This window comes from Helicoverpa zea, chromosome 13 (assembly GCF_022581195.2).
Source record: "Helicoverpa zea isolate HzStark_Cry1AcR chromosome 13, ilHelZeax1.1, whole genome shotgun sequence".
Lineage (NCBI taxonomy): Eukaryota > Metazoa > Arthropoda > Insecta > Lepidoptera > Noctuidae > Helicoverpa > Helicoverpa zea.
The window spans coordinates 7,415,403-7,439,645 of NC_061464.1; the positions used below are offsets into that span (position 1 = coordinate 7,415,403).

Here is a 24,243-nt window from a genome sequence, read left to right on the forward strand (position 1 = left end):
AAGGAAGCTGTATTTCTTTTTAAAATATTCTCAAAACCATAGACTGAAATCATCTGGTTGTGTTTTACATATTTTTCCTTGGCAACATTTCAGTATTTAGTTCACTCTCGTTCATACAACCAATTTATTTTGCCAGTATCATTCGGTCACAAGCTGATTCCTTCTTTTTCGTTCATTCATTTGAAGAAACGCATAAAATTTTCAAGACAATAAAATAGTTCGTTCTGAGAACATCAGCGAGCGAGACGTATGTTACGTCGCTATCGTGACAACTGTGCGTTCGCAGTTCTAACAGTCGACAAAAATAAATACAGTACCCCTGAATGTAATTTTTTTGATTTCATTACAGCTATTAGTGCGTCGAAATGTTGATTATGATAATGAAGTAATTAAACGGGGTGTTGAAGCTTGTTTGAAATAGACTAAATAAACATTAGTGTTGTGTTTTCGTTCGGCGTTGGGGGATATCGGAGAGAAGGGAATTCAACAGCTGTCTGGGCATAGTATGCTTCATATTGTAAGTATGTTATGCTTTTATGAACATTTAGGTAAATACTTTTCAGTGCTAGCTTGTTAGTCGACGTGAAATTGTTGATTAAAAGGCGAGTGGTGCTTTCGTGTAGCGTTCTTTGTTTTTCAAACGTTGGTAGCCAGAATTTGTAAACATTGGACTATGCCACACTTTGCTAATAGTATTCTGTTAGTAATAGAATTGCATTTTACCGTAACCGTACATTTAACTAAATCGGAGTGTAATTTGAATAACATAATCCGTACAAATACGTTAAGTTCTTCATTAGCGTAGTTTTACTATAAGTTTGTATAGTTATAGTAAGAAATTAGTTCTATAACCATTTATATATCACATAGGAGTACTTATCTGGTGTCTTTATCTACTTCAATAGAATAAATCGCCCACTACATAAAAAAATTGCTTTGTAATGCAACATGTTGGTATAGTGGGTACCTACCTACGTATTTTATAACGTAAATTATTTTAATGTCGTCCGCGTTTGATAACGCGTTACTTTATTTACTATTTACCAATAAATAAATAGATATTACTGTATTTACAATCACTGCAAAATATATAACTACAGACCTATTCAATTAAAAAATCATCTTATACCTACCTAATTAGGTTCTGCTACCTGTAAGTAGGTATTTAAATTGAAAAGAGAACGATCGTCCTTATCTATAATACCTACCTCCCTATTCACTGCACTTTCTGATGGCCAGATATATCAACTCCCAATAGATAGGTACACCCTTCCAATGATAAAATGTTACATACCTATTAAGTACCCGTCTAGGCATAGAGATACCTCTATTGAAAGTGAATAGGATCGATAAAACTGTTTAGTTATTAAATGGCTAAGAGGGTAGAAAGTTACCTACCCAGCTAGGTCGAAACGTGAATATGGGAAGACACAAAAACATGCAACTGTTATGAAGCAAAAAAAAAAACCAGACGCTGTGATAACTAAAGAATAGGACAAACATTAAAAAAAAACTCAAACCCAATCGTATTTTATTCAGTCGAGGTCCAGCACTAAAAATATTCACAATAAATAATACAGTTCGTAAACTTTTCTGTGTGTAGGCTGTAGTTAGTCCTAAACCTAATATTCAACAACTGTTCTAAAAAACAAAGTACACAAATGGGCCATATTTGTACCCGTAAATCTGACTTCCGCCGTGGTTTTTAAACAAATCGTTAACATGGCACGTTTTTTTATAATGGTCACCACATGTACGAGATTTGTGTGGATTATCCAGATGTTTTTATGAAGTCCAAATAAACCAAACATTAACAAGCGCGACGTGACTATACGAGTTTTTCAAAGCTAAACTCAAAAACGTTTATTCAAATTAGGAAGATAAATCTGCACGTTTCGAACATTAAAACAAAAGACAGCCCCCAAAAACCACCCTTCCCTAGGTACATATTCAACAAATCCATTTAATTTCTCAAATATTGTCAAAACATAATTATCATCTAATCTGCACTAATTGGATGACTATAAATGGCTACAGTCAAAACGAATAACTAGGTTAATAACTGTCTAGATAACCTAATTAGCCTATTTTGGAATCCGTCCAATTAACTTGATGCCTAGTTTATTCACGTTTAAAATCAAACACACACACGCCACACTTTAGTATATTTATTTCTATTTTGTAAACCCAACGTGTTCTATTTTTTTTTGTTCCATTGACAAACGAAACGCATCATCACCTCAATGTATAAACTCCTATTTTGTTTTTTTCTATTTTTTTTTTCTCATTATTTTGACGCAATGTGCACTGAAATCTGGGTAGGTAAGTAGCTCAAATGCTCACCGTGTAAACCTCTACTAACACAAAGAAGAGAAAACAATATTTTCCGGTTTCAAAAGAACATTCTTGACTCACTCATGCACTGTAATTGTGTTAATATCATATCATAATTTATAACAATCATAACGGTTACGGTTTATTGGTTAATCAATATTTACTCTCGCCTATCCCCGCGATAAACTGTTGTAAATATCTCCGCTTACGGCCCTTTAACTTATTGAATGCTAGAGAAATAATACGGTTACTACGCCGATATCAAAATATCGTAGTGATTAAATAGCAATTATTTTATTATCTAAACAAATGAGCCATGACCCTATAAATCGATGTTTTAGTAAATATTAGGCAGCTGAATAAACTTCTCGTTTGTTTTTAAACCAACTATTAAAATTATTCTTTTAATCGATTTATCAAATTAACCGATACGAACTCATAATCGTTTTCATTAGTCGATTGGTAATAATCGATTCATTATTGTGTTTACTTCGAAGCTAGTTAGTACACCTGTTACACTAAACGGTAGTTTCCACGATTCTTCCGCGAACTTTTTCTCAGGCATTCAATTAACTTTTTGTCACTAAATACGATAATTGAAGTTCGGTTAGTGTAAGGCCATTAATTAGGTATCGATGGGAACTCCCGGTTGGTGAGGTTCATCAAACAGTTCCGATGCTTGGTTTCTTTTAACAGAATTAGTTGCGGTACCACTAGAGATGTGCTAAGAGCTGTTGCTATGGAAGCGTCTGGTTTCCGCCAATAGGATTGTTCCGCTCGAGTTACGGGTAGCTATGCTTTGAAAATCGAGTACCACTACTCTGAATCTACCACATCGATACCTAGACAGCATGGCTCAGATTTAGTGGAAAGAACTGTGCCTTTGGAGTAATGAAGCGTGATCCAGTTTTCCCGGCTCTTGTAAAAGTCGTTGTTTTATTTGAAATTGAACAAATGACCATGATGAGAATTTACTCTATTGCGTTGAAAATTTAACTTACAAACATCCTTTGTTGTTCGAAGAGTTTTTATTTTTAATTTTCGTTTCTGGCACAAAAATGATAAAATCATCCGGATAGACTTGAGACTTCATGTGCATTACTAAAATACGTGTTTTAATTATTTAAATTATGTCTTTGAAGTCGATGAATCGATATGGTATGGTGTCAGCACAATGCAGTAGCCTAGGAGGCAATTACAGCTCATTACAGGCTTTCAACTGACCCCACAAAAGGTGGCCTTAACTGCGGTCAATGTCGGTTAAAACCGCATACCTTCCGACGTATAGTATGACTCACTCGTACTGTGGTTTAACCTCTTTGGAAAGAAAGGATCTATTATAATGACATCCGCAAATATTGCTGAGTTAATCAGGAACAATTCATGGAGGCTATAGAAAAGATAATTTTAGTGATCAAGCAACATACCGGTCCCGGAAATGACGCATAAAATAAAATACATAGTTGACAAAACAAAAAGCTGGAACACACCTCATTGATAGTATTAATAACACCCCCGAAGAGTGCGTTGCCCGACCTACAGTCTGGTCGAGAATATATTTTTATTGAATTAAAAATACCTACGAACCGACCACACGCAGATGCGGGTGTTTATTCAGGGAATAATTTATTTGATAAGTTCTGTCTACTGGATAAGTGTGTCGATTGTTGAAGTTCATTGGCTCCAAAGCGACTCCTACTAGACTGGGCTTTCTTGCCTGCAGGACACGTTTGAATCCAGTTTGCAGTCGCTCTTAGAACAAAAAGGAAAAAAAACAAACGTAAATACTCTGAATTGTAATAGCTTTTGAGCTCAGTATTGTAAGTTTGTCACATCCAGATCTAGAATGCCCATATTTATGTGTATTGGTTATATTTACTTGGCATTTCGCCCTCAAGCGCGGTGACTCGTGGCCAGTCAGATTATCACATTGTAGCACATGTTTAGTTAAATTGGATTACCGTGGCTGTCCAGCTGATTTAATCCTCGGCTTAACGTCATACAGCATGATGAATACGCACACAAATATCGTATAATTTGATAGAGTACGTTGTATGTCATTGTTTTATCACGACTTCGACCTTATAAGATAGAGTTCTGAGTATTCATTGATATTCTTGCGTGTCTTAGACTTTCCTAAGATGTAGAGACATTAGCAATCAAGGTATCGTGATTAAAAACATGTTGCTGGTCACGTATACGGCACACCTCGTATCGAATATGGATAATGCAATCCCAACGCAATCCCCGCTACTGGCGGCCATGTTGCATTCGCCATATTTGTGTATCATACTCGCGCGCGGATCGCTGGACTCTTTATTATCTAAGGATGCAGTCTTGAAGACAATGCGTTTCGTCGTTAAATATTAATAGAGTAATTAATGCATCCGTTGTTATTACATTGTTATGTTAGAGGAGACTGTTTCATGGGTAACTACGATATTAAACAGTTACAGTCTGGCGACAAGGACTATTTAAGTTAAGTATCACAATTATAATAAAATCTTGAGATTTTTTTTAAGTATCACAATTATAATAAAATCTTGAGATTTTTTTACGTGAGACTTCGCAAGGCATTGGCAAGGCGGTCTGAATCTTTATTTGTATTCACAGACTGAGTAGATTTTGTCTCTTTTAGAGTAGATAAGATCAAATAATAAAAATCGAAACATATTCAGCAAACAGTGCTGAGAGAAGCTTTTATATTGTAATGAGATTTATGTATCGTGTGACATGTGAGCATTGCTGGGGATTCCTCGTGCTCTGATTTGATTAATGTCATGTACGTGGAGCATGCTTACGAATCAGCCGGTTCACAGAATAACTAAGTTGGCACTCTTTTGGCATTCTCACAGTTGTCTGATAAGCTTGTTCATACGGCTCACGTATTCCCTAATTGTCACACTTTGTCGACACTCGTTGGGAATTCGTTGCAGCACATTTCTCGTATTCTCTACCGCTTCCTACGTCTTCACTGCAAGTTACATCGTGCTCTAAGAATAGTTGAAGATCATTAACACAACACACAATTTCCTTTTAGATACGAAGTGTGAAAAAAAAATCCTGTTAACAAGGGATAATTTCATGAAGAAGTTAAAAAGGTACGATACAGAGGACCTTAATTCAAATAGCCTTATATTGGAGGCCGCGTTTCCAATAAGCAATAAATATTCTGTCAAAGAATTTCCTTGTTCCGACCAGAACTCGGATGAGAGGTTATCAAAAGTAGGACCTGTTCAATGTTCACCGGGTTTTCCAATTAATTCTATTAAGACTGAAGACTTGGAGCACCCTTCTGGCAAGCAATTACGCTTTTCTATCGAAATTCAGACATCTTTGAAATTGAAGAGAATTGTTGGTATTTCCTAAGTTATTACTTTAAACAACTTAACCTTGGACGCTAAATGAAACTGCTGTCTATTAAGTTTTCACGGTTAAGCGGCGTATCCGATTTGATGAAATTGGCAACGACCACGAGTTGGAGAAGGTCGCAGGATATTTATTTAGTGATCCTGGTGGGATCTAGTGTCTGCTGATAAAAAATAAAACTTAAGAGCTGACCAATTTATTTTTTAACTCAAGGAAGAAAGCCTATCTTCCTGCTTATCCCTTCATTATTTTTTTATTGTTGTAACTCGTAGAGCAGTTTTAATTGAGTTTACCTTCGAATACTTCCGATGCTACCTATTTAATGGCCGCTCAATATCCTCCTGCTTTTTTGCCGATAACCGCATGGAAGCTGCGGCAGTTGCTCGATATCCGATAATGTCGCAATAAACTGGCTCGAGCCCAGTTTTAAGCTTTATCTTATATACAGGTCAATGGATTCAGTGTATCCGAACGGGGTGAATGACACCGCAATGATCTAAATCGGTTGACCGAAATATGTTCTGTATTCCAATCTCGATACCACAAACATCAACAAAGTGCGGTACTTGCATTTTATTTAGGAAACGTAAAGTAGCCACGTATAAATTGTAACTGTTTGACCCATATTCGATTCTAGAAATCTATAATTCATACGTACACATCCGGTCACTGATTCGTACTGTGATTCAGCTGGTCGCTCTTCAGTGAATTTTAATAAAGTGAATGTCTCATTAAAATTTCAACTTTTCATTTCAGTTTCGGACTGTTATGAGAACGGCGGAAAAAACAAGAGTAAAAAAACAAAAGCAAAACTGTGAGAATAAAATGATACCGGGCGGTCTCCATTCGCTGTTCGCAATATCACTGAACATGAATATTTTATGTATTCCCCTTTTGTTTTCAATTGCTAATACATATTCTTGTTGTTTATACTTCAATTGAGATGTTTGGATTATGTATTTATGTAGACCTGATTATACTTCAGCCAGATACATTTTATATAGATGAAGTTATAATACTTTACACTTGCGTGCATTCTTCTCAGTTCAAAAATGAATTGCTCAATCACCTCGTAATCAAATAAGAAAAAAAACACAATTGTTTGAAAATCGAATGAGCCATTTAAAATGTTGGTAACAATAGGAAGCATTGGCGAGTTCCGTTCGGTCGCGCATGGCATAAGATTAAGAAACCGTTTTTGAGTTGACTTCCTGCGATGAGGTCTATAAATAAACTAATATGGCGGTACGGAAGCACCATGACCTCGGTGACGATACTTAAATGGAATATTTAGTAGTTGCCCACTATCTGAAATAAATATTGATCTTAAGTGCTTTCAACTGTCATCGCTAAGTGACGTATAAAAATATGGACGATGAGTAGTTATTTCTTGTATTTCTTTTATTTACTCACGAAGGTAACGCACCTTGTTAAATAAAATTGAATATAATTGCTTTCGTTCATTAATATTCCATGGGCAGTTTTAATATCGATATTACAGGTTTTTATTACACTGAATTATATGTATTCCCACAAATTGGCATGAGAGACAAGGGCACAGGTTAGGCTTCTCAACCTCCATAATGGTCTTTTGATTAAACAAATTAAAACTGACACGTTATCATTGCACTACTTCAAAGCGGCAATAAACAATTCACATACATAGGCGATAATATAAAACGTTAAAAATGTTATCAACAAAAAATATTGAGATATCCTATTGACGTGGCTATCATCGCTCTTGCAAACAAAGGTATAAATATCAATTTCAATTGCGTAGTTATTCCATGAATAACTTGAGATGTAGAACACCCTTTTTTCATATAAAAGGTGTGCCAAGATTGCTGTAAACATTGGCAAATAAATGAGGTACTTTAACGCAAATGCGTAGTCATGCCATCTGAGACATCGAGACTCCACTCCCGCCTACCTCTTGATAGTACAAGAGAGACATGAATGTCACGACCTTGAAAGAAAGAATACAAACAAGAAAGTCCTAATGAGACAGTTTTCTTATATTGTGATGGCACTTTTCCAATCAGCACGCGAAATGACAACAACAACACAGAACTAGCTATTAAGTATTACGATTCTGCAGTAGTAATCTTGCTTTACATAAAAGATTACATACGTACCTTCTATTAGTAAAAATGCGACGGAATAAGGACATTTAAAAATATAGGCCATGCCACTATGCAGCCACATAGTCGAGCTCGCAAGGTTCAAATCAAAAGTCCAAATGAACCATTTGGCATGACACACGCCCGTCGTCTGCCAACGGCCACGCTACACAGCTTTCAATCTGAATTTTAATTTGCAACGATTGTTGCATTCGTGATGCTTCGTCAATCTGAGTTGTTGCTGATTGCTTACACGTCTAAACATTTGGACAGATGTTAGTTTATCCTAATAAATTGCCCGTGATGATCGAATCGTCCGTTGTTTCGACGAAGCATTCTATCACTCCCAATTTGTTTATCATCAGAAATTCTTTTTTAAAGTCGAGAATATTTAAAATGTGCTTAGGTAAAATATGTCTCTCTAGCAACAGTAATTTTCTACCATATGCGAGGCCCTAATGAGCAAAGCACTTATTTTCACACTCTCACAACAGTTGGCTTGTTTTATGCGACGTACGAGCGTAGCATTCTGCCGTAATGTAATTTCAGGAATGCTAATTACTCCATCTACTGCTAAACTTCCACAATGCAACTGTTTGATACATTTAGAAATTGCTGTTTAATTAACTTGAAAGGATATTTGGACATGTGAGACGCTGTTGCTATTATTTCAGTGTATTCGTGTAGGGTAATCAAGTTTGAGCAATTGCATTAATTCTGATGCCATACCTATATGGCCCATTCCTTAACCAATGCGTGGGACATTATCGTCAAAAATTTTAAAGTGTTTTGAAGAGGGCTTAAAGTCTCCCTCTTAAATAGAATCAACAGATACTTGAAGGCCAGGTATATGTACACATACATGTCTGGCCTTGCGAGGCTCCCTAAAAAGGCTCTTTGTATTGTATTGATATCCAAATCGAGGGTTGTTTATAACGCTTCCTATTATGTAACGTCATTATCTTGTCTTATACATCAAAGTAAAGGGTTAGCGATTCTTTTTATTCGTTCAATGAGCTGCTCTTTTGTGTTCCTTTTCATCTTCAAGTTCTTGAATTTCTGTTAGTCTTGGATCATTATTGTTATTTATCGAGTGCCTTTCAAACGAATTACCTTCTCGAAAAAAGAGATTTCTTTTTAATAAAACTCGACCCTTAGTCATTAATGTCTTGAACATTTTACTCCAATTTAGCATGACCTTTTGAACTGTTATCCGTACAAGAATAACCGATAACTTTATTACAGGCAGATGAGACACAATTCCAAGCTCAGCGTGGGGTATTTTTTTTCTTTCGCCGGGGAGAGCGCAATATGTGGTATTCACAACAAATTTTTACTTGCCACATGCTAGGTCTGGCCCTTCGTTGTCGGCAGTAATTGGCAGCTATATGTGTCTGGCAAAATTAGTTCAAGAACAGCCCTAATTCTGTAATTAGATGCGTGACTTCATGTTTGATGGCGCTAATTATGATTTCGATGTTTTGTTACTGTTCGATAGTTATACAGATCGAATCGATAAAATCGTTTACACGTGTCTGTTGGATCTAAATACAACTTACCTTATTTATGGATAATAATGTAAAAATATGGATCGCTTATAGGCAAGTTATTGAACGTTACTGCCCATTACAATATTTAGCACTTCACTTAATGTTGACCAGTTATCGTTATTGCAGCTGTAGAATACTGATTACACACCACAGTTTCCATAATAATCGTCGCATTCAGTTTACAATAAAAGTGTGTAACAATATAATTGTACAATGACGTGTCTCCGTATTTTGCACGCAAGTGCACAAAGCGTGTTTCATTTGTTAGTCTCAAAGGAGGTTTGGAATTATCTTGTCTGCTACAAACTCTGTTTAATGAATGCTTACAGTTATGATCTTAATAATAAAGTTACCTTCCTTACGTTGCATTTATAATTTTCTGGGCAGTTGGAATACAAAGCACCTAAAGTTATGAGGGACAGAAAAACGACAACTTCAGTTTTTACTTAAGCCTTCCAAGCCTTCTTCCACAGTTTACATACAAGATGATTCTACATATGTATGTATTAGCATTGACTAGGTCATTACCTCATGTCTGTGATGTAGAAGGTGATACATTACATAGTGCATTTTGACCGCGACGCTAGAGGCGCCAGATAGCATGTTGGCAAACCGTCGCCGAGTTCAAGTGCCAAACAATGCCAGCACAAGTTCTATGATTAAAGGAACATGAGCCCCATTGATTTGTTAGAACATCAGTATAGGTATCCTATATAAAAAATTTAAAAAAAAAAGGTCGTGCAGTGCACCAATCAGTGTGAAAGAAGCAAAAATTGGGACATCTTGCTACCTACAAATGTTGTTGCACGTAGGAGGTATCTTTGGAATTGCCGAATGGATTCTAACAATGTTTTCGCTTGCAAGTCTACTCGATAGTTTTGAAAGTGAATAGTGATCATATTTGTGCCTCAGTTCCATGAAGTTGCAACGGTATTTTCCAGATACATAGTGCATGTCAATGTGGCTACAAACTAGTCCTACACCAGTTCCTATACTCATAGATCAAATAGTTTCAACAATCCTCCTAAAACTAGGACAACATCGAAATGTATCTACAGTATCTCGCAAGCGTTCTGGCTAGTATTAGCAAAGATTAAAGGATAGACATGACAGGTGGAGCGTACGGATTACACAATCCTGCGTTGTATTCGCTCAGACTATTAACTGGCTTGTTATCTGTTTGCTTTGTAGTTCACGATCGTTCTTGTAGAGGTTTAGCAGCACACTTAGTTCGTGAAATTATTATTCCTAGCGTTTCTATACCTCGGCCTGGTTAGCTTAAAAGAACTGGCCTAGTGGCCGTGCACTCTTTAGGCGTGTCCATATTGTCGTGTTAATATCTCTCTCCATGCTGAGAAATCTTTAGTGCAATGACCTGCCTCAACATGCGCTCTAAACAAAAATCGACCTTATGGAAACTGTACGGCTATCGAAAGATTGCAGGTTATCCGAACTACCTGCCTGCCCTTCTGTTTTACGACATCTAAAGATGAGCTAACCTGCATAATTGGTTAAAGCAACCGTGTAATATTATGCCGTTTCAAAATAGACGTGAATGACATAGAATTATTGATGTTTGTTACAGTGGCCTAGCCTTGTGTCTAATAAGATTCCGACAGCATTTAAAGTGGATGTCACATCTCTCGTGATAAATATATTAGGTAGTCAAGAAATGCTGGTCGTGCCGATAACTGATGGGCCATGGTTAGCCAAATGATGTGTGGGAGCGCCAACACACAAATCGCTTGCCGTTTGATTTGATTTTGTTTTGCACTTACCATTTAGGAAGAGCTATAAATAACGGTAGATTTTGTGTACATTTATCCGTTGCTTAAAATACGAAAACAGTAGTATCGTATTTGTCTTTGACGTTTTAAAAGGTATCCATTTTGGAGCATTCGTATCCAATTACAGCCAATGCTACATGATATGGCTTTAATTACTAGATTGACTAGTAATGGCGAGTTCAAGGGATCATCTGTGATTAGCAGATGCTGTCTAGCGAGTGATACTTACTAATTATTTAATTGCTTTGGTTGGAAACGAATTCTCGTCAGTAATCTACTCTCTGTCCAAGCTCTTAAGTATGATAGCCTAACTTTATCGTTTCTATTATTTCTCTAAAAGTTGATATAACTTTTCGTTTCTCCTATATTTAGATATTTCACCTATTCATTGCATAATTTCTCACCAAATGGCCATGACTCACTGACCATGGGAACTTGTGACAACTGATGTAATGTTGGTATATCCACACTACGAATCACCATGTTAATTGTACCATGGGGAGAAGTGAGTTTGAGGGATTACTTAGGAGTGTAGGAACTGGGTCATTAGGTACATCTTGCATCTCCAAAAGACTTTCACGAAAAAAAAACATGGGACTTTATGAGCTTCACCTGGATGAAAACCTGGCATATGTATTTCACATTCCAAATAAGTTGTTATTGTTTATATTGACGCTCTATCTAAGTATGTCTTTTGTAGGTTCAATCTTAACTAGCTCTGAATCACGTTACCAAGGTAGGTCTACACATGCATCGTGCATGCATCATTAATTCCACCCTACGCTCAAACGTCATGGTTCGTCAATATTGCAATAGACAGCTAGGCTACTTATCGAGCTTGATCAGCCTAGAGACGCACGCAGCCAGACTGCGTAGTATAATAATTTCTATCTAAATCGTCATATTAGTAAATATGACACGTCTATGAGGTACCTATAGCAATATGCGTATGTTAAAGGAGTGTCAAGGTAGCCAGTGACAGCATTATATTGTTTAATTTCCTGAGTTTTTAATAGAAATATTAATCTTGTTTGTAATTTTTCATCTTTGCTATATTCTACATATTCTTTTTGAAAAAGTTGCATCATTAATAAAACTAAATACTATGATTGCATAAATGTTCGTGTGTTACAATTGATAGATTTTTATATTTCTACTTATTTTCCCAACAGAGTATGTACTTGCGAATAATTAAGTAGTACATGTGACTGCAATAACTATTAGTATCTCCCAGGTATCCTCCACTTACATCAGTATACTGCGTACCAAATTAAAAAGCTACTCGACTCCATTATCTATTCTCCAGTACGTACACACAAGTGCTAGTTCATAACCTAATGGGAACCACTCGAACCAAAATCCTTGAATTAACAGCGCTGTTAAGTATTATGTACATACACCAGTTACATAGTAACACGATGTGTGATGCAATTCAACTGCGTTCGTTTATTTTAGGCCGATATTATCTCCTGCCCTATTTCAGACTTAAATGCTGTTTGGTTTGAGTCCAAAATTGAGTGCAGGTTAATGCTCCATATTAAAGCCTATGGTGCAACTGATGCAAGTGTACAGATACCTATCTAGGTGGGATTTGATATTAGCTTTTTGTGACCGTTTGGTAACCATTAAGCTAAACTCGATAAGGTAGTAGTTAGCGAGGCTTTAGAAAAAACTGCACTTATGTTTTTCTTACCGTCGTGAAATACATAAATTGGTAAGTACTTGTAGTTTACAAGTCCCCGCTTTAATTGTGAACGTTATCGGCATACAGCTGATAGCATTATTGGTGCAATGCGTAGATCTAGATATGAATTGAGTGCGAAATTGGCATCGAGTGATGCGAAGCGACACTTACAACATTATACAATTATGTGACAGAATTTTGCTAAAGGACGTATATAGTCCCACGAATTTTTGAAAAATAAGGATTTGAAACTTGAAACATTATGTTAATTAATTTTATTGAAATATACACTCTCGCCTGAATAATAAATATAAAGTTTCCAGTATGGTACAATTGACGTCAGAAAATGTTACCTGTTTAAAGCTGGGAACCTTTTGGAAGCTAAAATTAGAGCACACTCTGTCTGCAAACTCGTTTCCACATTACATATTAATTGTCTTTCGTTCACATATCTGCGGGATTTAGTTAGGCAAGATATTTTTCTAAAATCGCAAATGCAAGTGAAAACAGAGAAATGTTGAATATTTCAATTCGATATGTAATTTCTATCTTAATGTTTTTCGACTTTTGTTTCTTTTAGTTTTAAAGAAAGATTTGTAGAAAGATCTCTTGAGAGACTTGGCTGAAGCAGCGTTTAGCTTTTGAGTTTCCAAATAATTTCAGAGAAACATTTTCTTGGCACTGCGCTTAGAGAGACACTTCGCTTTTAAATGCAAGTCATAATACTGTTCTTCCGCACTATCTTCTTTATTGGCATAAAGAAGATGGATCAAAATTGCCCCACGTCCTATAACAATGTGACGTATCTCAAAAAAAAATATAAAAATGTTTAAAAAAATATAGCATACTCTCTAATTCTTTTTTTTTACACCTTCATACGAAAAAAATGCTTTAAAAATTGTTCAGGCGCTGTTATGAAAACATCGTTAATAGGACTATTTAAGGGCTATTTTATTAAATTATTTATTTGTTTGATAGGGTATACCTCACAGGTGGTCCCATAATCATCAGGTCAGGATCTGATGATGGGAACCCTGAGAAATCCAGGGCAACTTTTTAAAGTTGCAGGCATGCGCAGGATAAAAACGTGACTATAAGGTGTATGTCTTATAACAATATGAAACAGTGAAGGTTTGGAGCTGACCTGATGATGGAGGCGAACGAAGGTTGAGGCGACAACTGAATACGTAAACTACCTCGTATTTGGGCTTATATTATTTGTATTGAATAGAACTTTGCAACAGTAAAGGTTTACATCTGACTTGATGATGGAGACCAGAGAAAGTCGAGGGAACTCGACAACTGAATATGTGAACTACCTCGTGTTTGGGCTTATATTATTCGTATTAATGAGAACTTTCCACTTATGCGGATAGTGACAACTGTGCTTGTCACTGAAAAGCCAAAAATAAAAATAAAAACTTTTTACAATAAAATAAAACCGACTCCCAAAAACACTGAAAAGCAAAAAAAAAACTATTCTTTGGAGCATCGGCTTAGGTACATCCATTAGACACCGACTCTTGAGGTGAGACTCCATTATCGGATCAGCTCCAAACCTTCACTGTTGCAAAGGTTTATTCAATACAAATAATATAAGCCCAATCACGAGGTAGTTTACATATTCAGTTGTCGAGTTCCCTGGACCTTCTTTCGTCTCCATCATCAGGTCAGCTCCAAATCTTCACTGTTACATAGTGTTATAAGACATACACCTTATAGTCAAGTTTTTATCCTGCGTATGGCTGCAACTTTAAAAAGTTGCCCTGGATTTCTCAGGGTTTCCATCATCAGATCCTGACCTGATGATTATGGGACCACCTGTGAGGTATGCCCTATCAAACAAATAAATAATTTAATAAAATAGTCCATAAATAGTCTTATTAAATAACGATGTTTTCATAACAGCGCCTGAACAATTTTTAAAGCATTTTTTTCGTATGAAGGTGTAAAAAAAAAGAATTATAGAGTATGCTATATTTTTTTAAACATTTTTATCTTTTTTTTGAGATACGTCACATTGTTATAGGACGTGGGGCAATTTTGTATGGACTGTGATCCGTCTTCTTTGAGAGCCTGTCCTCACTTTTACATGTCGATTTAATACTTTAAGATTTCCTTGTGTACTTGTATGCTAGTACAATGCACCATGGGTCATCTACGACCACGAAGCACGTAGAGCAATAAACTACGGAACATTGATCGAATGTTTTGGACAAACGCGTTTAAAACTTAGACGAGGAACTATTTATTATTCTTAGGTCTTTATTTGTTCGATGGAATGGTTTGTTTGGACTGGAGAGAGAGGAAAATGGCAAATTCAGGGTTTAGGATAGGGTTTGTTTGACTTCATCGACGGCTAGGTTATTATAACACAGAAATAAAACAACACACAGAATTCAAAATCACAATACCACTTCAAAGAAGACTTAATGATGTCCTCTATAATTATCATACAAATCGTCATATCTCTGATTGAGCGTGTATCGTGCATTGCATAAACAGTCGACATTAACAGATGATTTATTAGTACTTAAATAAAACCTGCTGGCTCATACCACGAAAGCAATAAATGCTAACAGGCTTATAACAACTAATCGAAAATACCAGACATAATCTGTCTCATTTGAACCATGACCATTTATATGTAAAACTTTTAAATCAGCACCTATTGGTAGCTTCGAATGCTTTAGACTCTGTCGGAAAATTACGGCCAGTTTCACGGAATATGGTATACAACCTTTTCCTTGGTAAAAGCAAGATAACAATTTTGTAAGAACCTTTAGAGCAGTCAACATTATTTATGTTAAACCAGATTTTAATAACTGTTATTTAAGGGTCTTTTATCACACACCCATTCACAAAGTATTGACCCTTAATCAAGGAAGATTTAATTCAAAGGCTTTCCTGTAATATTGATAACTTTAGCATCTTGATCTCCCTCTACATCAAGATTCAGAACACGCTTACTCAGAGAGTACTCGCGCATCTGTAGACTTAAAAGTCGGCCGACAGTTGACCCGGTGTACCCGTTTTTATAAAAGAAAATTGTTAATACAAATCAAAGCTGCCGACTAAATATCTGATCTTTGCAATGTGCGTACTACCATTCATCTTCATGCAGATTTATGAGCCCAAACATACTATCGGCCGACTTAAAGTTTGCAGTGTGTTGGTATTCTAAGGGTCAACCGATAATTCCGTCAAGTTCATGATAGGTTTCCAAGTAACGTCTGATACTTAAGTACCGTTCCCAGTTCCAAGTAGCCAGTTGAAGAAGTTATTTCATTTAAAGTGATGAACGGTTCTTGAAAAGTAACTATGTATTTGCTGCAAGTTGTACCTAATAGATTTTACTTTGTGACGTAAGCTTTAGTTAAGCGTTCAAGTTGAGATTCCTCGTGGTTATTCGTGCTTATCTTTACGTCATTGTACAAACGTTAAATACAAGTTTTTCTTACTAAATAATCCACTAGTTTTTATTTATTTTTAACTGAAATTAAAGGTTTAAATCTTAGTCTGCGCTTGTCTATCAAAAATGTAAAGTAACCTACTTTCCTACTTTTCACCTGTCGTGAAATATAATTCGTAGCCCGTTTCACTACATGATTTTTCATAACGTCTGTTTATATGAATGTAAAATATTCAACCTCTTACGTTCAGCAATACGGACGAATGATTCAGATCTTAAAAAGTATTTCGATCATTAAAACGCGTAACTGTGGCGTAACCAACCAACCCTTTTTGCAATGCAAACCATTACAGGAATGATTTACGATATGCTTTTACTGCATTTCAGAAATAGCCCTTGAAAGGGCGTTGGGTTCGTTATACTTTTTTACGAGAGGTGTTCGACCTAAGAAAGATATGATACTACCTACGTACATCTTTTATTGTGTTCGAGAAGCAAGCAGAGGGATTTCTGACACGAATTTAATGAAACTAAACAGATTCCGAGTTGCAATTTTATACACAGCTCCTTGATATCGAGCAGAAGATAAATTAAAAACAAAAAGAATATATATATACACATAAACATAAGGAATATGACGTGAAAACATTATCCGAAATTACGTTGAGTAGTGGACGAAATTGGCTGTTATGTGATGATGATGATGATTATCCGAAAAACATGGGTATCGATACCTGGATATCAAATGTCGAAATAACTATTACTATAACAACGACTCATTCATCAAAACACGAGCTACTGAACACAACCTCTTATCACAACAGTTGGTTGGTTAAATCACATTCGTGACATTGCGTTATTATGTGTATCAATTATCAATGTTACGTGATTGAGCCGGGTCGACTCGTGTTACGATTGTTTCCTAGTGTTACTGAAACATTACGTAACAATGAATATAGTAGGGTTGTACAAACTTACCAATTAATTGACCTTAACAAAACAAGAATGTGCTTCTTTTGGGAATCGGTCATGAGTGTCGAGTTCTTAATTTATGCCATTCTATTTTGATTGGATATGAAAATTAGTGTGGCGATTTGTCACAATGATTCAAGTAATCAATCAAGTCTTAGGATGATTGATCTGCACATACATATATGTTAATAGACTCAAAGTAATAGAAACATAAAAAAAAAACATTGCTGCTTTTGTCGCGACCACTCGTAGATTCCCTGAGACAGCCAAAACGAATTTCTGCAATTCATAATAATATCATTGCACATTTTTAAAGGTTTTTTTTTTATTTTTCTTTGTAATCTAATATTTAAAAATATAAATAATATGTTGAAAGACAAATAAATGCACTAACACTCATTGCACATTTTTATGTTTACAAGTCATGCAAAATAGGGGCGAGTCTTTTGATTGCATTCTAGACTCTAGGGTGCTGCTACAAAATCCCTGATGTAAAGGCCAATAACAGCTTGTCTGGCGAGGGCGTCGAACCTTTATACCTACTCAAATGTCCCTTACGACGACTAAAACTCAAAGAGGTCAGTCACATTTAAGAAACAAAATAATATCGTCCTTCTCCTTTGCATGTCATCTTAAAAGCGATATTTTTTCCAGCAACATCTTCTCAAGCTTTTGCAGTGCATCTATCATTTCCTAGGTTGTCCGCTTCCTTTACATCTATTCACATAGCTTAAGATCTTCCTCACAACTGATTCTTCGGTATCACATACCCATACCGTGGCACCCGTCACCACGTCCAGTTTTTAAATTCGGAAACGTTATTTTTGTCAATATACACTGTTTAGTGAACAGCCCTATCCGTCAAATTCCTAAACATCGGTAGCAGCGGTTATCAAAGTACGTGATTCCGTCGTCTTTGTGGTATCGACCTCACGCGACCTCGCGTACTCTATTAGTTTCTGAACTTGACAGGGTTTGACTTGCATTCTGTCGAAGGCATGGTAAAGGTTTGACCTCCGCGAAGGCTGTGCAGACAAAGACTTGTAACCTCTGTTTTATATCCGGGCTAAGAAATGTAAATATGCCTGGCCTTTTCAAGTTTGGTTTACATGTGCTGTGGTATTTGATCGAATTAAAAATGGGATGTTCTCAGTTATGAGTCATTACCAGAAAAATATCGGTGGTATGTAATAGACGATGCTCTTGCTGTGGCGGCATATTGGGCTGGCAAAGTGTAGATTCACTGAATGCCATGTCATCGACACGAAAGAAGAAGAAGAATAGACGATATAAAAATTGCAAGCGATTATTTATTGTTGACTCTAAACGATACCTGAGTCAAATGACTTGTAGATTACCTTGGATTTTCCAAGCTTATTTTGAGGAGGTTGAACACCTGAAAGTGATTGATGACTGATTAATGTTATGTTCAGCCATTAATCTACAAGACCTAGATTTTTCCCACCTTAACTTTTATTACTTTTCAAGCTAGAGGCAATTACAGACACCAACCGTTCTAGAATTTAGCAAATCCAAAAACCAGTGCTGTACCAGTTTCTCAAAAGTTTTAGCACAGTTAGGCATATAAATAGCAACTGAATTTCGATCTAGTTTCCTTAACACGGGTAATATCTCAATGTACTTTATTGATACAGAACACGCTATCGCGACTGGTATTTTCGTTGTTAGAAACTGTAAACAAGTTTCGGAAAGGATGCGTTAGTATTGCTAGAAACATTTCCTTTGATTAAATAATTTCCTTCCTAGCTGTTGATTGCGAACTATTTTAATTGTGCTACAGTTTTAGTGATGTAACTAGATACTTTCTAGTGTTTGGGGTTTTCTTTTAATGAGCCGTTATGTTGTAATTTTTTTTGCATTCAGATATTGCACGAAAAAGGTAGGTTTAATTGCGCTATCATTATATTCCTTGACTATTAAAGTTTTTTGGACTCCGAAATCTATCTCAAGCGTTACATTCTTTTCTTAATTACAACCAAGTTTCTGACCTTTAGTTAATCTGAAGAAAGTATGTATGATATGATATGAGTATGTATGTATGATATGTATTTATAAATATGTATATATGTAGCTATATGTAGTTTATCAGTTGTGTTAGCACCCATAACACAAGTTAATAAATAACTTACCATGGGGTTAACCGACCGTGTGTGAAAAAGGTGTCCCGACATTATTATTGTCCCGACATTATTATTATTATAGTATGTACCCGACATAAAACGACTTCACACCTATCTCAAAACTTTACTGCCTCCGAAACACGCGCGACCTTTAATTTAATTTTAATGAATGTTCCCTGTGAAAGTAAACACCTTTAATTCGGTCAAGGTATTGTAAGGTTTATGGGTTTGCGTGATATGCATCCTCATTCCTTAAAAGTACCTACACGCTCACTGAAAACTTTTAGTCGGCCTCAACTTTTTTAGGCTCATAAAGCAGTATGAAGATGAATCGTAGTACGCACATTACAAAGATCAAGTATTTAGTCGGTTATTACCTTGATTGGAATCAAGAGTTTTAAATATATTTTTTAACAACCATCGGGTAACTGTCGGCCGACTGTTTAGTCTGCAGTATGGAGGTATTCAAAATGTTTAAGTTAATGGTATTCCACGGATTTTCATTCAAGGGCGTTATGTAATTCAGATATAATGTATCATACGTACTCGTTAGCTGTTGGCACGCATATTAAAAGCGATTTATTACATTTTCACGAGCAAACAATTTAATATATGTAACATTTCGAACGAGTGCTTGTTGTCGTGGTAAAATTTAATGTTTTGCCGTACACGAGCAAAGTGTACCAATTAAAGTTTTTAAACGTTGAAGTTTATTACGGCAAGTATTTTATTGGTTTGTGAGGATATTTTTTAGCATACTCGTAGACAATCTAAAAAATGAGGAGGTCAGATAGACAGTCGCTCCTTGTAAAGCGCTGGTACTTTTTTTTTTTTTTTAACGACGTCAAAAATCATCAAATGACTAAAATCCGTCGTGTTCCGTCATAGGCCTTTTATGTGCCAGGGCCGCGGTATCTCTTTCGAACAACCCGCAGAAAGCGCTGGTACTCAGCTTTATCCGGTTAGACTGGAAGCCGACCCCAACATAGTTGGGGAAAGGCTCGGGAGATGATGATGACTTGTAGAGAATCGAAAGTAAAACTCCCATCTACAATAAATAGATTTCAATTAGACAAGATTCATATCTGACGAACGTAAGTCGCGTATTATCGGTCACGTAACGCCAAAACAGACAAAAAACGATAAAACATTAAATCATTCACACCTTACCGATGATGCTTTAGTGCTTCGTTCATACATTTACGATACGCTTGACGCATTTTCCGTCATTTATGAACCTTCCTTAAGGGAAGTTGTCTTCATATGAAATTCATGTTGTCATCATCAAATGACAAAACTGGCTACAGGAATTAATGAGTTGCAATTACATGACTTTATTTGATTTTTTTTTGCTTTCTTTAGTTACGATATTATGGCCAGACAAAAAGAGCATTTGCGTTTTTTGTTTTGCCTTTTGGTTTCAAAATTATTCTATGTAGAGTGATGACGTTAAAATTATGATCATTATTTTTTTTAATTTATTTGTGTGACTCTATTATCATAATGAATGTATTTAAAGACAGGACTAGACCGAATAAATTATTTCTGCGGAATTAGTGAATTTAACAATACACATACGAGTTTAACATCGTTTATGATATAAGCAGGCATACATATTTTACAAAAATAAAAAAATAATCCAAAAAATATTTTGAGCTTAACTTTGACATTTATTTAAATGTCAAATTAACTTGTTTGGTTTGCTTATAAATTTTGTAATTATAGTTGTAAACTTATGCATAATTTTATGTTTGATTTTTGTGAACGAAAATATCAAAACTCGGAACATACTCTTTAATATTGTCACCAATTGTCTGGTATGTATTGCACTGGTACTCAGCTGAATCCGGTTAGACTGGAAGCCAACCCCAACATGGTTGGAAAAAAGGCGCGGAGGGTGATGATGATGATGTCGTATTTAACCTGACATATTGAATTACAAAAAAAAAAACATTTGTAGGAAAGTCCTGTTTCAACAAAACCAAAAAAACATAAACTTTCCTACTCTTTTTAGGAAGTTCGTAAAAACATTTGCATTAACAAACAAGCTATAAAACTTGTATAACAAAAGCGTTGTCTTCACCTTTCCGATTACATCATAAAGTTGATTGGTTATAATTACGTAATTACTAATTTGCATCAATTGTAATCAATGCACACTGTTAACAATTATATGCACGTATTAAAGAGTTAATTTCTATGACACTCATTTGTTTTTTCTTTTCATAGCGTGTGGTTTGATAGTTCAGGGCTGATGCCATGGTCTTTATTAATAGAGACATAGTTTGTATCTTAATATAACATATTAGAAAAAAAAAATCCAGCTTAATAAACTCAAAAACTACTGGACGCGTTTTCATGCAGTCGTGTGAAATGCCCTCACCAAGATGCGCAACGATTGCTGACTTTTGATAACTTGTGCGTAGAGAGCAAAAATATTATTAAATAATTCATTTCTTTTATTATTTACACGATTTAAGAGCTATTTTCAAAAGGATCACGTAATCCATTAAATTTCGATTAAAACGATCGTTAGGTTGAGATTTAATTTACTTTATTATAACTCTATTCTCATTAACAACGAAATTAATTAATGAAGAAATTAGAAATGTCAGCTTCATACTTAATAGTGAGTGAATTGATGTGTTAATAAAAAATGGCCAAGTGCGAGTTGGATTTGCGCACTAAGGGTTCCGTATCATGACTTATAAAACGACCATAAACTCGCCTTTATTGTATGGGAGTAAAATATGAATTTTATACTAGTTTTCAGTATTTTTTTGTTATAGCTACAACAGAAATATACCATTCGTCTTACCCTCACGGTCCATAGTATACAGCCAAGTAGGTAGACAGACAGACGGACAGCGAGCAGTCAGACAGACGGACAGCAGTGTTAAGTCTTAGGGTTCCATTTTACCCTTTCTGTATCCAGCGGCGGCCCTAGCCATTGCGAGGCTACGTGCGGCAGGTCTATGCGAGGCCCTTTGTCCTACGTGAAAAGTCTGTTGTGAGCTAGGAGTTATTTTCTTGTTAATAAAAGGACTTACAAGCGGCGCTACCTAGAAGAGGTTCGCCTAAAAAAGGATGAAAAAAATAAAGTACCCGCGAGCGTAGCGAGCGCAAACATTTTTGAGCTTTGGGTCACTATAGCACCTAAATTTGTATAATAAAGAACGGTGCAAGGTGAAGTCGCGAGCGCAGCGAGCGCGAAAATTTTTGAGTTTTGGGACATAAAAGTACTCTAATCATGGTAGAATGAACGGCAGTGACAAGCGAACAGCCGCGAGCGTGGCGAGCGCGAAAATTTTTGAGTTTTGGGACATAAAAGTACTCTAATCATGTTAGAATGAACGGTACTGACAAGCGAACAGCCGCGAGCGCAGCGAGCGCGAAAATTTTTGAGTTTTGGGACATAAAAGTACTCTAATCATGTTAGAATGAACGGTACTGACAAGCGAACAGCCGCGAGCGTAGCGAGCGCGAAAATTTTTGACTTTTGGGACATAAAAGTACTCTAATCATGTTAGAATGAACTGTACTGACAAGTGAACAGCCGCGAGCGTAGCGAGCGCGAATTTTTTAAAATTGTTTGTTTAAGGACTCTCAAATTAAACTCGGAATTAAGCACAAATAAAAAGAATCCGTGACTGGATCGAGAGCCAGTTGTTTTTGTTACGTTGGTGTTCCAATTTTTTTGTTAAATCTACGTAACCCTAAAAACCTTCGGTTAGGCTTGATGTGGGTTTAGTAGACGTCTGGGACAGGTTACTGCGGCTTTCACGAAACTCTTAATTAATTTCTCCGAATTACTTTTGCTAGAACAAAGAGGTTCTTAATAACATCTTTAATGTTATTTTTCGATCTAATATTTGGGTATTAGTTTTTCGTTACTAAGTATTTTTTGTGAGAATTATCAATGAGAAAACTTATAAGTGCTCTCTTAAAGGGTAGCAATTTCTAGAGTATTTTGAACTTTCATTTGCTATACCTAATATTTTCTTACCATAGGTAGTAAATGAGAGCTAAATTAAGGCAGAGAATCCTTTTCAGAACCTTTGGTAGGTTTCACAAAATATACAACAATGTAGCATTTTTAAACGACTTCTAAACATTATTTCGTGCTAGCTACTAATTTTAATAGAAATTATCGACACCCGGTTCGATCAATGCTTAATTTTCCTAAGCCTTTACTTGAGATAGGTAGTTAACACAAGTCTCCCAACATTCCTCAATATATTTTGAATACTGTTGTGAAGCTTTTGATTCTCCCATTCGCCGCGGTCGGTGCAATAGTTACAAACCGGTCCCGGACTGTCGCTTTCAACTGCGAGTGGTTGGACCTTCGATGGTTACCAAAACGTTTACATCTTTTTATAGACTGTTATTTATAAATGCACTAGCTGCAATCGTGTCTTAAAAAATAATACTTGCTATAGAATAAATAGATAAATGTTATTAAAGCGATATTACAAATCAAACGGTAACAAAATATGGTGATGATTAGCTAGAATTTTGATGTAGAGCTAACTTGGGACAATGGGACAAATAAGAACAAGCATACTATGTTTACCCACGGAATAGTTTCAAATAAATGATGGTTGCCGTGCTTTTAGGCTTACAAGTCTTTGGTATCTCAATATGCGTAAGTACAGACAGACTAACTTTAATATCTACGAACATATTCATAGGCGAGCCACGTAAACTGTGCGATAAAACGTATAAATACGGACTTTCTGAGAAAAAGACCAAGTATAAGAGATATGGACTAGCCACGAGCTTACGAAATCCTCTTTACACGCGCTTGACCTAATATGGTACTTGTGGATGAATGGTCTTAAGGGCCTAACGGTTCACTTGGCTGAGCCACTGTT

General features: G+C 36.0%; 1 protein-coding gene across 5 annotated transcripts in view; it reads left to right on the plus strand.

Annotated features, from left to right (window-relative positions):
* The first annotated feature begins 214 nt into the window (after nucleotides 1-214).
* The window catches only part of LOC124635543 (protein goliath-like), a 108,408-nt gene continuing 84,379 nt past the window's right edge, over nucleotides 215-24,243 (plus strand). For 4 of the 5 annotated variants that reach the window (XM_047171453.1, XM_047171455.1, XM_047171456.1 and 1 more), the window contains exon 1: nucleotides 215-517. The gene's annotated coding sequence lies outside the window, so the exon portion shown is untranslated. Of the gene's footprint in view, nucleotides 522-24,243 lie in introns of all 5 variants that reach the window. The other variant, XM_047171454.1, reaches the window with a different exon arrangement.